This window comes from Megalobrama amblycephala, linkage group LG13 (genome assembly GCF_018812025.1).
Source record: "Megalobrama amblycephala isolate DHTTF-2021 linkage group LG13, ASM1881202v1, whole genome shotgun sequence".
NCBI lineage: Eukaryota > Metazoa > Chordata > Actinopteri > Cypriniformes > Xenocyprididae > Megalobrama > Megalobrama amblycephala.
This window is the reverse complement of record NC_063056.1, coordinates 16,056,735-16,070,478: the sequence shown is the minus strand read 5'-3', so window position 1 is coordinate 16,070,478 and position 13,744 is coordinate 16,056,735. Positions and strand designations below refer to the sequence as shown.

The 13,744-nt window shown below is 35.8% G+C and overlaps 1 protein-coding gene across 7 annotated transcripts in view; it reads right to left on the bottom strand.

Annotated features, from left to right (window-relative positions):
• Positions 1-13,744, bottom strand: part of fhod3b (formin homology 2 domain containing 3b) — a 227,573-nt gene that overhangs the window by 125,462 nt on the left and 88,367 nt on the right. Inside the window, exon 1 of one of the 7 annotated variants that reach the window (XM_048152881.1) lies at positions 713-1,958. The exons of the other annotated variants lie outside the window; for them this stretch is intronic. The gene's annotated coding sequence lies outside the window, so the exon portion shown is untranslated. Of the gene's footprint in view, positions 1-712; positions 1,959-13,744 lie in introns of those variants that run through there. 7 annotated transcript variants of the gene reach the window in all.

Here is a 13,744-nt window from a genome sequence, read left to right as displayed (position 1 = left end):
CTGTACTTTGATAATTGTGACAATCGTAATAATTTGTGATTAAAATCACAGAAAACTGTGCAATTAATAGTACACCTTTTTAAAATGTTTCACAGACCAAATTTTTATATTATTAATCCAATAAATCGCAATAAGCTTCATTACTTCTAATATGATACAGTCTCAGCTTTAAAATGCTGTCAATTTTATTTTGAAATTCCAACAATAAATACAGTTTTGGTGCTCTTTAATGTGTCACAACAGATTGCTGTAGCCAAATTAGTTCTAGCGGCAGCGTGGAGTTCAAGTAAACTGATCATCTCTACTAGTTAAAACATGAAATAAATATGAATGAACATCAGAAGGTATGTTGAAAGATACAGTACAACTTACTGAAAACCGCATCATGTCACATGTAATCAATCAGTGTTTCAACCACCGAAAGATGTCAGGAAAACAGCTTGTAAACAATGTCACGTAATATCACATTTACCTCAGAAAAGCCATTCAATGACCATAAACGCGATAGTTAGAAAAATTAACTCGAGAGAGGAGCATTTTGCTATGCACTATATTGCATATTCAATGTATTTTTACTTAACCTGTTCTTCAATATGTAATGTAATCAAAATTTAATTGAATCAAAAGCTTGTGAATCAAAATCGAATTTTGTCAGTGCCCAGCCCTTACTTGATCTTTTCACATGTAGTGAAAAAAAATAAAAAACACTTACCAAACCCGTCTGCCACGAGGCTTATGTTTCTGCCAGCAATATCCCGCTAAAGATTCACTGCATTCAGTAGGTTGAAAAAACAGAACTCGAGAAACAATGGACTGTTTCTCAGAGAGAGAGAGAATCTTAACTAGTTCTCCGTATTAGTGTGTTCCCATCATCTTCATCCGTCATTGTTTTCTAGTTGTATTGGCTCAGATGGTGGCACTTCCGTAAGCACTGTTGTGATATGCAGCAAAGGGGCTGTGAAATGACAGTACGAGTCTCCTGCACAACAACTGCCCTCAAAGAGAGAAAGAGAGGGGTGGGCTGATGGGAAAACAGTAGAAAGGAATGAATGTAATCATGATGGATAAAGTTGAGAAAAATAACCTAGAAGACAGGAAAGAATCCTACCAAGGCTAAAGCCCATTCATCTACCAAAGAAATTTTCTCTAGCCTAAAAGAAATTTCTTCCCTAACCCCGAGATTATCTTTAGACTTAAAACAATATCCTCCTCAGCTCAAGATATGCATAACGTCAGTTTTCAGACCAAGAATTCCTTTCAGAATTCATAAGAAAAGATCTTTCACTAAGAAGCCTTTGCTTATTTTCACAGAGATGTCTTAACCGATCACATTCTTCTCTTCTATGTTCCAAAACCAAGTGAGCTACCTATGGATGCAGCATTTTAAGAAATCAGACGGAATTCTAAGGTAGTAACACATGCATCCATAAAGGCTAAGCCAATCCCACAATGCCTTGCAATAAGCTCAGTAAAATAACGAATCTAAGATGGGGGAGAGATATGCTTATTATAAATATAAACTTACATTTAATTTATTAGAGAAAGATACTGATAAGAATATTACAGTGCTTTTAGCACAACAACAATTTTAAGTCAAGTCACCATTTTTGACACATTGTTGTAGGCCAACCAGAAAGTTAACACCACATAGGTTACCTCGACAAAAAGCCAATAAGTCAGGCCATAAGCGAACTATACCACACTAGATTGACTTCAATGTCACTACCATTAAGCTTCAGAAAACTCTTTTAAAGGTCCCCTTGAACATGTTTTTAAAAGATGTAATATAAGTCTAAAGTGTCTCCTGAATGTGTCTGTGAAGTTTCAGCTCAAAATACCCCATATTTTTTTTTTTATTAATTATTTTAACTGCCTATTTTGGGGCATCATTAACAATGCACTGATTTTCACTCGACCCCACCCCCTGCCCATCGCGTCTTCCCTGCCACACGAGCTCTGGACTATATTACAGCGCATTTACAAAGTTCACACAGCTAATATAACCATCAAATGGATCTTTACAAGATGTTCGTCATGCACGCTGTATGCATGCTTCGAATTATGTGAGTAAATTATTTATTTGGATGTTAACGGTTGTTTCTCTATGAGTTTGAGGCTGTCCTCTGTGGCTAACGGCTAATGTTACACTGTTGGAGAGATTTATAAAGAATGAAGTTGTGTTTATGCATTATACAGACTGCAAGTGTTTAAAAATGAAAATAGCAACGGCTCTTGTCTCCGTGAATACAGTAAGAAACGATGGTAACTTTAACCACATTTAACAGTACATTAGCAACATGCTAACGAAACATTTAGATAGACAATTCACAAATATCACTAAAAATATCATGATATCATGGATCATGTCAGTTATTATTGCTCCATCTGCCGTTTTTTGCTATTGTCCTCGCTTGCTTACCTAGTCTGTTGATTCTGCTGTGCACAGATCCAGACGTTCTGCCCTTTCTAATGGCTTGAATATGAGCTCAGCTGGCAATGGCATATGCAAATATTGGGGTGGAGCCCCCGACTGTTACGTAAGTCGGTGTTATGTTGAGATCCGTGTGTTTTCCGGAAGTCTTTTAAACAAATTAGATTTATACAAGAAGGAGGAAACAATGCAGTTTGAGACTCACTGTATGTCTTTTCCATGTACTGAACTCTTGTTATTTAACTATGCCGAGGTAAATTAAAATTTTGAATCAAGGGCACCTTTAAACTTTATTTAGAATATAATTTGGAAAGTTTTAGTTAGAAAACTTTGCAAGAGCATGAGAATAAACAAAAGAAGCCTGTAAAAGCAGACTAGTAAGTAGATGAGTTTTCCAGTTCAGCATGGTGGCGTTTAATGTTCCCTATAGCCTTTGTAGTCCCATGTAGCTATTATTTAGAAACCACCTTTGAAACAATATCACAAGTTGTGAATCATTACTGATTTATATCACAGAAAACATACATTGAGCATGTGTACTTATTTCACTGACCTTATTTCAGTCATCTCATTGACTTCAAAGACTAGTACTTGGGTACTGTTAGTACTGATTCCTGCAGCATACTGTTTTTTTCTGTCTTTTTTTTTTTTTTGTCTTTAAACGGTAGTAAAATCAACATCCTACACTGGAAGCCCACTTTGAAAAATCACAGTAAGGGCCTGGAGTGCTAATGGATGAGGAGATTGTTTTCGGATAGAAGGACAAAAGGCACTGAGATGAAAAGAGAAGGTTTCGACCCAGCTTGGTAGGATGACTTGAGAAGGCTGAGGTCTGCATTCAGTGTCCCAGTACAGATCTGCTACTCTAGGATTTATTTGATTAAAGCTGAATAAACACAAGCCCAGGAGAGATCTCCAAACCCAAACCACCAGACCAGCGGTGATGAAGCACATCCATCAAAGCCCTGTTACATATGTATATATGGCGTAACAAGATGATGCACATTTTCACTTTTCTCTCTTTTCTCTGACTGCTCTGGTGAAGTAGTTAAATATCTGGACTGGTAATTAAAAGGTTGTAGGTTTTATAACGCATTGGACCAATGTTGTTTTGGACCCCACTGTATGGACAAAAACCCTCTTTTTTTGTGTCCATCCAACCTAAGACAATTAATTAACTAATAATAAATGAATTACGTAGAATCAACAAAATAAAATGAATTAAACAAACCTTAGTAAATTCTTTCTTTTGCTGTTTTCATACTCAACACTTTTGCCCTCTACAAAAAAAAAAAAAAAAAAAAAAAAAATCCTTAAATCTGCAGCAAATACAAGAACAGGCTGTGGGAAAACAGCATTCAGCATACATATGTGTTCCTACGACGAGTGATAGAAAAAACAAATCTCAAAATCTGTGTGTTCAGCACTTTTTGAAATCTGTTTTCCTCTTATGCATGTAAACTCTCAAATTAGAATTGATAAAGTTTTCCAGCCAATTTCACAAGTATGTAAAGAAAAAAGGCTCTTTGATTAATTCCAATGCTCCTGTTTACTCAAGAGGGACTTCTTCGTGTCGGCTTTGGCCTTTCCCTCCTATCCCGTCCCAGTGATGTTCTTCCAACATAAAGTTTCCGGGTAGATCTTTCAATAACAAAGTGAATTTCTCAGCATAGCTTGGTAAGAACTGACCTCAGATGGCAAGAGATACCTAATTAGTAGTCATCTCACTCAAACAAATGAAAACAAATCACTGTGTACATTCCTTGGTCCGCTCCTCTCATGAACAGGTCCCAAGGGAAACGTTTTCTCAACAAAAACAATCTAGTCTTAATACTAACCTCTATGACCGAAACATTGTATCCTCTTTGAGTTATCGTTACCTTTATATTTAGAATAATAGGATCTTGGAATAAGCCTAGTACTTTACTGAATTATTCTGAGAATTTAAAGGAGACCATGAACACAAAAGGAGACATTTTGCATAGAGAGTAAATAGTGATAAAATTGGTATACTGGGTCACGATATATTTTAGATGGAAAACATCTCTGATTATTTATTCAGAGTCATAAGAACTGTAGCAAAATCCATTGATTTGAGGTTTCTTCAGGGAAAACCCTTGTCCCACCATCAACATCCTTGAACACAATCGTATTAGACAATACCGTAGCACTATCTTTAACCAAACCCTTGCCCTAAATCTACACGATAGAAGGGCAACCATTGGCTGATAAAAATGTTATTCTTGGCTCTAATTCTAACACTACCTTTAAAGTTTGAGGCCACTGATTGGTCAAGCAGTATGCTATTCCAAGACCAACAAAGATGCTCATGTTGTGTAACACTGTGTCCTAACCAGACGTGACAAACTGACAAGAGATTAAACCTTGGGAAGTCTGATTTATTTTAATTAATTGGTTTGTTTGGACGCTTTGTATAAATAAACCCATTAAAAATGTGATTCATTTGAGTGGCCGCACAGAAGTCCCAGTGCAGCATTTAGTCTTTTTTTTAGTAAAATATTTAGTTAAATGCTGGCGTTTGTCACCGTTTTCGACATTGTTATATAAATTAATATGTTTCTAGTTTATTAGTTGTATTTTATTTGTGAATTTATCTGTACTCTGTAGCCGCAACCTAATTACGGTCTCTCTCTCTCTCTCTCTCTCTCTCTCTCTCTCTATATATATATATATATATATATATATATATATTTTTTTTTTTTTTTTTTTTTTTTTTAATTTATTAGGGCTGTCATCCAAAATAAAAGTTTGTGTTTACATAATATGTGTGTGTGTACTGTGTATAATTATTATGTGTATTTAAATACACACACATACACATATATATTTAAGAAATATTTGCATATACTGTATATATACTTATATAATTTACATTGCATATAAATATAAATATTATCTATGTAAATATAACAAATTTTTCGTAAATATATACATATACAGTATTGTGTGTGTGTATTTATATATACATAATAATTATACACAGTTTACACAAATATATTATGTTAACACAAACTTTTATTTATTAATCGTTTGACAGCCCAAAAAAAAAAAAAAATATATATATATATATATATATATATATATATATATATATATATATACACACACATATACACACACACACACACACACAGGTGCATCTCAATAAATTAGAATATCATGAAAAAGTTTTTTTTTCTGTAATTTAATTCAAAAAGTAAAACTTAAATGTATTCTAGATTTATTATACATAAAGTAAAATATTTCCAGACTTTTTTGTTTTCATTTTGATGATTACAGCTTGCTGCTCATCAAAATCAAAAAAATATTCATGCAAAGTTGGAAAAGTTGGAAGGAAAAAGTGTGGTAGGAAAAGGTGTACAAGTGAAAGGAATGACCGCAAGCTTGAGGAGATTGTCAGGCGAAGCTGATTTAAGAACTTAGGAGAGCTTCAAAAGGAGTGGACTGAAGCTGGAGTCAGTGCATCAAGAGCCACCACACACAGACGTCTTCAGGAAATGGGCTACATCTGTCACATTCCACATACCAAGCCACTTCTGAAACAAAGACAACGTCAGAAGCGTCTTACCTGAGCTAAGGAGAAAAAGAACTGGACTGTTGCTCAGTGGTACAAAGTCCTCTTTTCAGATGAAAGTAAATTTTGCATTTCATTTGGAGTCTGGACGAAAAGTGGAGAGGCACAGAAACCATGAAGTCCAGTGTGAATTTTCCACAGTCAGTGATGATTTGGGCTGCCATGTCATCTGCTGGTGTTGGTCCACTGTGTTTTCTGAAGTACACAGCCAACACAGCCATCTACCAGCAAATTTTAGAGCACTTCATGCTTCCTTCTGCTGGCAAGCTTTATGGAGATGCTGATTTCATTTTCCAGCAGGATTTGGCACCTGCCCACACTGTCAAAGGTATCAAAAGCTGGTTCAATGACCATGATGTTACTGTGCTTGATTGGCCAGCAAACTCGCCTGACCTGAGCCCCATAGAGAATCTATGGGGTATTGTCATAAGGAAGATGAGAGACACCAGACCTAACAATGCAGATGACCTGAAGGCCGCTATCATTGCAGTAATTCATGCAAAAGGAGGCCCAACCAAGTAGTGCATAGAAATGAACATACTTTTCAGAAGCCTGACATTTCTGTTATCCTTCTTTTTTTTATTGATCTTATGAAGTATTCTAATTTATTGAGATAGTGAATTGGTGGGTTTTTGTTAAATGTGAGCCAAAATCATCACAATTAAAAGAATCTTAAAGACTTAAAGTACTTCAGTGTGTGTGCACTGAATTTATTTAATACACGAGTTCCACAATTTGAGTTGAATTACTGAAATAAATGAACTTTTCCATGACATTCTAATTTATTGAGATGCACCTGTATATATACACTCAAACCAAAAATAATTCAGACATTTTTGGTATTTTTGATATATTTTACTAGTGGGTGCAGGACACTATAGTTCATTTATGTAAGTGAGAATAGCAAAATAAAGTAAACTGAGACATTATACCCAAAAATTCTTCACACAGTGGACTACCAGTAAAACAGATAAAAGATTTGGAACCAAAAATTATTCAGACACTTTGACCTGACCATGTTTTGCTTAAGTGTTATCTGACATAATTAAGATAATTTTTTTCTGACACAGTTTAACTCTGAGATCTGGTCATATTTTATTACCATTTTTTTATATATATATATATATATATATATATATATATATATATATATATATATATATATATATATATATATATATATATATATATATATATATATATATATATATACACACAGACAGGTTTCTTTAGCACCAAATCAGCATATTAGAATGATTTCTGAAGGATCATGTGACACTTAATACTGGAGTAATGATGCTGAAAATTCAGCTCTGCCATTACAGGATTAAATTACATTTTAAAATATATTGCAATAGAACACAGTTATTTAAAAACATAGTAATAATATAACATAATATTACTGTGTTTACTGTATTTTTTACCAAATAAATGCAGCCCTGGTGAGCATACAAGAGTAAGCATTTCAAAACATTTAAAAAAAAATCTTCGATTACATACTTTTGAGGTAGTGAGTGTATGTATTTAATATTTGTATTTAACATATATATTTGAGTACAACATGACTTCAACATGTACTAAAAGCCACAAATTTAATGAGTGATTAATTTCATGAGTACAGTAAATCTCTGTTTTAACTGAATTGACTTGAAGGGCAAACAAAGCACATAAGTGGTGATGGAAATACATGCATGGGAAGATATAAAATGCCTTACTGTGGAAAGCATAACCTACCTGATTTTCAACAGACATGTCAACAGCAAATAAGTGCAAATGGAGATGTCTGTAAAGAATATCATTAGCAAAAGACCTCACAGGAAGATGACACACAACAGTGTCAAGGTGGGGAAAGATGAGCTTCAAGCACCACCGACTGGTACAAGTTTCCGAACATTTTCCGAGCACTGAGGAATCATTACGACCTCAGCTTTTTTTCTGAGGATAATCGCAACATAAAGCTAAAGCGGGAGAGAGATGGATGATGATTAGTACACGCTGACCGCAGCGAGTATTGTTTCACTGCAGAGATTTATGAGCAAAACAAAGGTGCTGTGTGAAATTCCTCCTTCCGCGCCACACAAGGAGAATATAAGAGGCATCCATTATGATGGCAGAAGTGAGTCTCTGGCTTGAGCTTCAGTTACAGATCTAAGAATGGGGAGCAGACCCAGCAGTCACTAATGTCTACGTTTATGAAGACAGATTTTCCTGAGCGTGCACCCCACCATCGCACAATTCACTGTAGATCGCCTGAATCTCAGGGCAGGAATTCTCTCTCATAAAAGTGCCAAACGTGAGAGGAAACAGGGCGAGCCGTCCTGCGGTGGTTCTGCCCTTCCCACCTCCACCGCCGCAGCCTTCTATTCCAAAACAAACCGCCCCTCTCCGCCCTGGTTGGCCGCAAAACTCACAAACTGGGGATAGGCAGCTTAAATATCACCATCAGCCCAATAGCATGACCACCGCAGTAAGTGTAAAATAATCTGAAAGAGGTTGACTAGTGTGTTGGTAAGTCAATGAAACATGTAAACATGTTCTCTCCTGCTGAACAGACCTGGGTCCTGTTGCATAAACTGCTTAGACTAGTATTAGTCCAAGTTAATCGTCTACTACTGTAGTTGCATAAACCTCTGTCAAGAATGTGTCTTAAGAACTAGTCTGACCAACTAGCAGTTAGCCAATAGGTAATCAGTCTATATGCGCATAGTTTTTCTTTACAAAGTGAGCTCGCCATCTACTGGCCTGACATGCCTAATACAGTGTTTTTAATCGTTTTTGCGGATCCGTGGGAACAGGGATCGTTTTGACCAAGTTGTTGTCTGTTTGTTTGTTAAAATCAATTCTAGCATGAATGGGATGCCAGTGCAACTGTGAGAGCACCAGTGTAATGTGTTCGTGTGGAGAAGTATGAGTGAGTACATGAGCAGCAGAGGCATGTATGAGCCTTTCTATAACAGCGAAAGAATGAAAATTCAAAGTCAGGCAATATTCCTGAGATGATAGGTGGCTATTTTTGATATGTGTTTTATATGCACATCAAATGTTAGCTGAGGATCAAAAATGACACCAAGATCCCATACCTGTGAAGTGGAAAGTGGATTCGACAACCAAACTAATATGATCGATCTTCCGAGTAGCCACTAATGTGCCAATCAGCATAAGCTGAGTTTTGGATCAATTCAGTTTCAGGGAATTATGCAGCATCCAAATTCTGCTTTCTTCTACACAATCTTTTAAAGCAGCTAATGTGCAGCTGACATCAGGGGCCTGTACCATGAAGCTGGATTAGCTGGCTAGCCATGCAAGTTTCAGATTAGTTTGCGCCAATCCTGGGTTTTAGGTACAATGAAAGTGCATTGGCTTTTAGCGGTGTTCATCACCATAGTAACGTACGCTGCACGGCTAACCTGCTCCGTGGCAGGTTTTGTTCTGGGGTAAGAGATCTTAAATCAAAATTGGACCAATTAGATGTGAGCTAAGTGACATCAACACATCCAACGCAATAAAGTCACAACCCCGGTTTCTCTTCTTCCAAATTAAAGGTCACTATATAGTAAAAACAATTATTTAACGATGAATTGTCTTGCTTTAATGATAATTAGTATTATTTTAATTTATTTATATATGACTTATATAATTATCATATGATCTATATTATTATTAATCCATTACACACAAGCAATTTTAGTTTAAGTTATTATTAAAGGTGCTCTAAGTGATCCTGGGTGGATGTAACTTCCTGTTGACGTTCGAAGTGTTGTCAAACAAAACAGAGGCTAGCTAGACCCTCCCTCCTCCTCCTCCTCCTCCTCCTCCTCCTCCTCCTCCCCTCCCCTCCGTGCTTCCTGAAACAGTCATGAACGCGCATTTAAAATCATTCTTGTCGGTTATTGGCTGGAGCATGTTTATTATGTTAAGTGGTCCAGGCTGCACCAGTTTGTTTTTATTGCCGTTTTCGGAGCTTGTGGCGACTACAGAGACTGCGTTTTTTTACAGTGTGTTCAGGGGACAGGCAGCTAGCGGATAGTGAGGAGATGTTTGCTGTATGCGACAAAAAAATGTTTTGGCCTAAAAACGCGTGACATCACTTAGAGCACCTTTAACACTCTGAGGTCTGAGGGTATCGCCGGCGATACCACCGTGGTTTTTCTCTTATCAGTGTGAAAGAGACTCAAAATACTCCGTCAATGTTGCACATACAATTAAGAGTTATACACCATTTTAATCTGTGGAATATCTTCTTTCATTTGTGTACACTCAGAGTAAAAACAAAATGTTGTGCTTTTTGTAAAATAAAGAAAACATGATGCGTGATCTCTCGTCTCCCTCTGAACGAAGTCCAATCTGATAGTTCTTAGAAAATGAACTGTAACTTAGTGAATACTAATGACAAAAAAATTACACTTATGTCTAAAAAAATGTTAAGATGTCAGGTTTTAAAACATAAGTCAAATCGAAAACAAACATTCTGTGTTTATGTAATCTGTATAAAAAGAGAGCCATGTCAGAAGTCAGTGAATCAGCTCATTATCCGCTAATGCGACCACGCCCACGGAGCGAGCGCTATTCAGACGCAAATTCAGTCAATACATGCATTCGTCATCTCAATCGTGTATTTATTGTCTTCAAAAGTGTTTTGAATAGCCATATTTAGCGATCTCTTGCCTCTGTTAGTTCCTTGATTGTCACATGATATGCCTCTTCTTTTACTGAGGCATTTGTGGACTAAAGGGGCAGAGCGCCCTCCGGCTCAAGTATGAATTAAAAACACAGCATCCAGCGCTCATAATGATGACAATAAATATAGAATAATAAATATTACTCCTCTGTATAGAAAATTGATATAAACATATGAGAATCCATCAATATTTCTCCAAATGTGTATGCTTTTAAGCATATTAAGACATTATGGTCAATATAAGATTTTAAGAGTCAAAATGTGAAGCTTGAGTCTTAGATCTTTTTAATGTATAGTTTGTCAACTGCACATCAACATTTAGGCTCTATAATATAACAAATATAGTAGCCTATATGAAATGCCCTGGAGGTAGGAATGTTCAGACGCTTTGCATCACAGAAATACATTATATTTTAAAGTATATTAAAATAGAAAACCATTATTTGGTTAGAGACTTGAGACTTCTTTTAAAACATTATAATGGCAATGTGTTCAATCTTTTGACTGGTACTGTAATTTAACATAGGCCTATACAAAATTTTCTTCATATCATGTGCAATAATACGTGCATGCATGAGATCACAAAAATCATGTTTATTTTTTGTCCTGAGTGGACTTTAATCCTGTTATTAGCATGATCACAGAGGGTTTTTTCACAGCCTACCTGACTGAAAGGCCTCATTAATATGCAAGTCATTTCAGGTCATTATTATTCATTTCTTTTGTCTTCTCAGGTGAGAATCACCCATTATACATGAGGATTCACGCCTCCATGCATACTGTGTTTCTTGACCAAAAGTGTCTTAGAAAATTTAAATCTCTCTATTGTTTTATATGAAGGAGTAGGAAGGACAATTTTTACTTCATTCTGAAGCAAAAACTCTAGTCTACAACCGCCAATACCCAGAATCCTTGTGAACACAGTTTTAATATATTTTTTGGCCTTATTTCAGTGACTTAAGTTTTTTGTTTTTTCAATAACCACGCATAAACATTATTCCTTCAAAAACACAAGCATGTACATACATGTTCCTCACATATTATTGTAGCCTAGTGTGTGCTGAATACAGTGTAATGACACTTTTGTCATTAATATGTTTATGAACAACTGAAAAAAGCACAAATGTCAGGGCATGTCAAAACTTCTCCAGGGCCCCAAAAATCCTCAGACCCCTGAGGGTTAAGCATTTAGTTTAAATTAAATATTAATATATACAGATCATATGTAATATAAATAAGCTGTAGAATCAATAGATAACTCTTTAAAAATGACTACATGTAACCTTACATGTTTGAGTCTCTATCACTATATATTATCAACTATATTCTTAAATATTCTATATAACTTCACTTGCGCTGGCTCTGGCTCTTTAGCGAGAAGTGAATCACAGTTTCTCTCTGTTGCAAGGCATGTGATTGGCTGTTTGCCACGGATGTCATGCAATCATGTTCACGAGCTCCACAAACTCAGGATCAAAGCCTGAGTTGACAGAGAAAGTTGACGATCAGCAAGGCCATGCTTCCTAATAATCTGCCCAAGTGGACGCATATTTATGCTAAATAGAGTTGGGCCCAATACTGAACCCTGAGGAACTCCCTGTTGAGCTTGCATGCTAATTAAGTAAGGTCTAAATCAATCAAATACATCACCAGTGAAGACATGGATTTAACCATGGCTTTGTTTATGCAACAACACCAAGGTTAGATTAGCATATGCTAGTTAGTGCTGGTCTAGCTGGTTGACCAAGGTAGTCTTGCAGTCAAGTAGGACAACGAGCAGGATCAGTATCCTGATGGGACTGGTGTCTAAAACATAACATGGCTTTTAACAAGAAAACCTACTATAAATATATATATATATATATATATATATATATATATATATGTTGTTGATGCACCATAAAACAATATATATTATATTAATATATGTTTGGAGTCTCAGAGAATGCTAATATAAAATAACCAAAACTGCAATTTACACATGATAAAATTTGACTTGTGTGCACACTCCAGCAAGTTGTTTTTTTTGTTTTAAATGTATTTTATTGTGCTACTGAATTGTATTTTATTACTTTTTGACCTCATATTACCTATATATATATATATATATATATATATATATATATATATATATATATATATATATATATATATATATATATATATATATATATATATATATATGAGGTAGGGTGAAAATGACCAAACTGTATTCTAGGCTATCTGCTCTGAAGATGAATGATGAAGAGCTTTTATCATTAAGCCCCTGGCTTTCTTTAAAAGGCAGGAATGAACAAACTGCCTGGAATTAGACCTCATTTTACTGAAGAGACAGATTTCCTTATCATAACCATCTGTGGGCAGAAAGGAAAAAGAAAACACAATGTGCGCCCAGATGATAAACATGAAATATGAAAAGAGAAAAGAGCATTAGGAACGTAGAAAACACGCCGGAGCTGGCAAAGCACCCCAACTCTCCTTGTCAGCCATTTTAAGGTAATTTAACTTAACGTTGGCTATGGTTTGACAGCTCAGTTTCCATATTTACCCATTCTTTTGTCTCCGTCTGTGTCATTATGAGCTGGAAGGGTAATATCCAAGGCCATTAGTTATGATTTACCTTACAAGATTCACATTTACAGCAAATCGATTTTCAAAGGATGTGTCTCGACCACAGACATTTGGCTGAAGTATCACAGATAAAATGATGATCTATGTTGACTTACAGTCATATTTACACAGGCTCATGACCCGAGCCGAGCTTTGGTATGCTTGCACACTTAGTAATGATTCAAACCGACCTGAGAAAGAAGAAAGCAAGAGAGACAGATGTATAGGAAATGTACACGATCCCTCCATAATTTACAGGCAAAGCCTCTTGTAATGTCTGGAAATTAATAACTTCCCTTGCTGGCCTCTGGGTGTCACTACATAGAGCTGGTTCAATGCCAGATATGATGTGTGGAAAGCAATTACTTAAGGCACAGCTTGCCATAAATAATAATTAAAAAAAAAAGATTCACAAAGAAAAAAAAAAAAA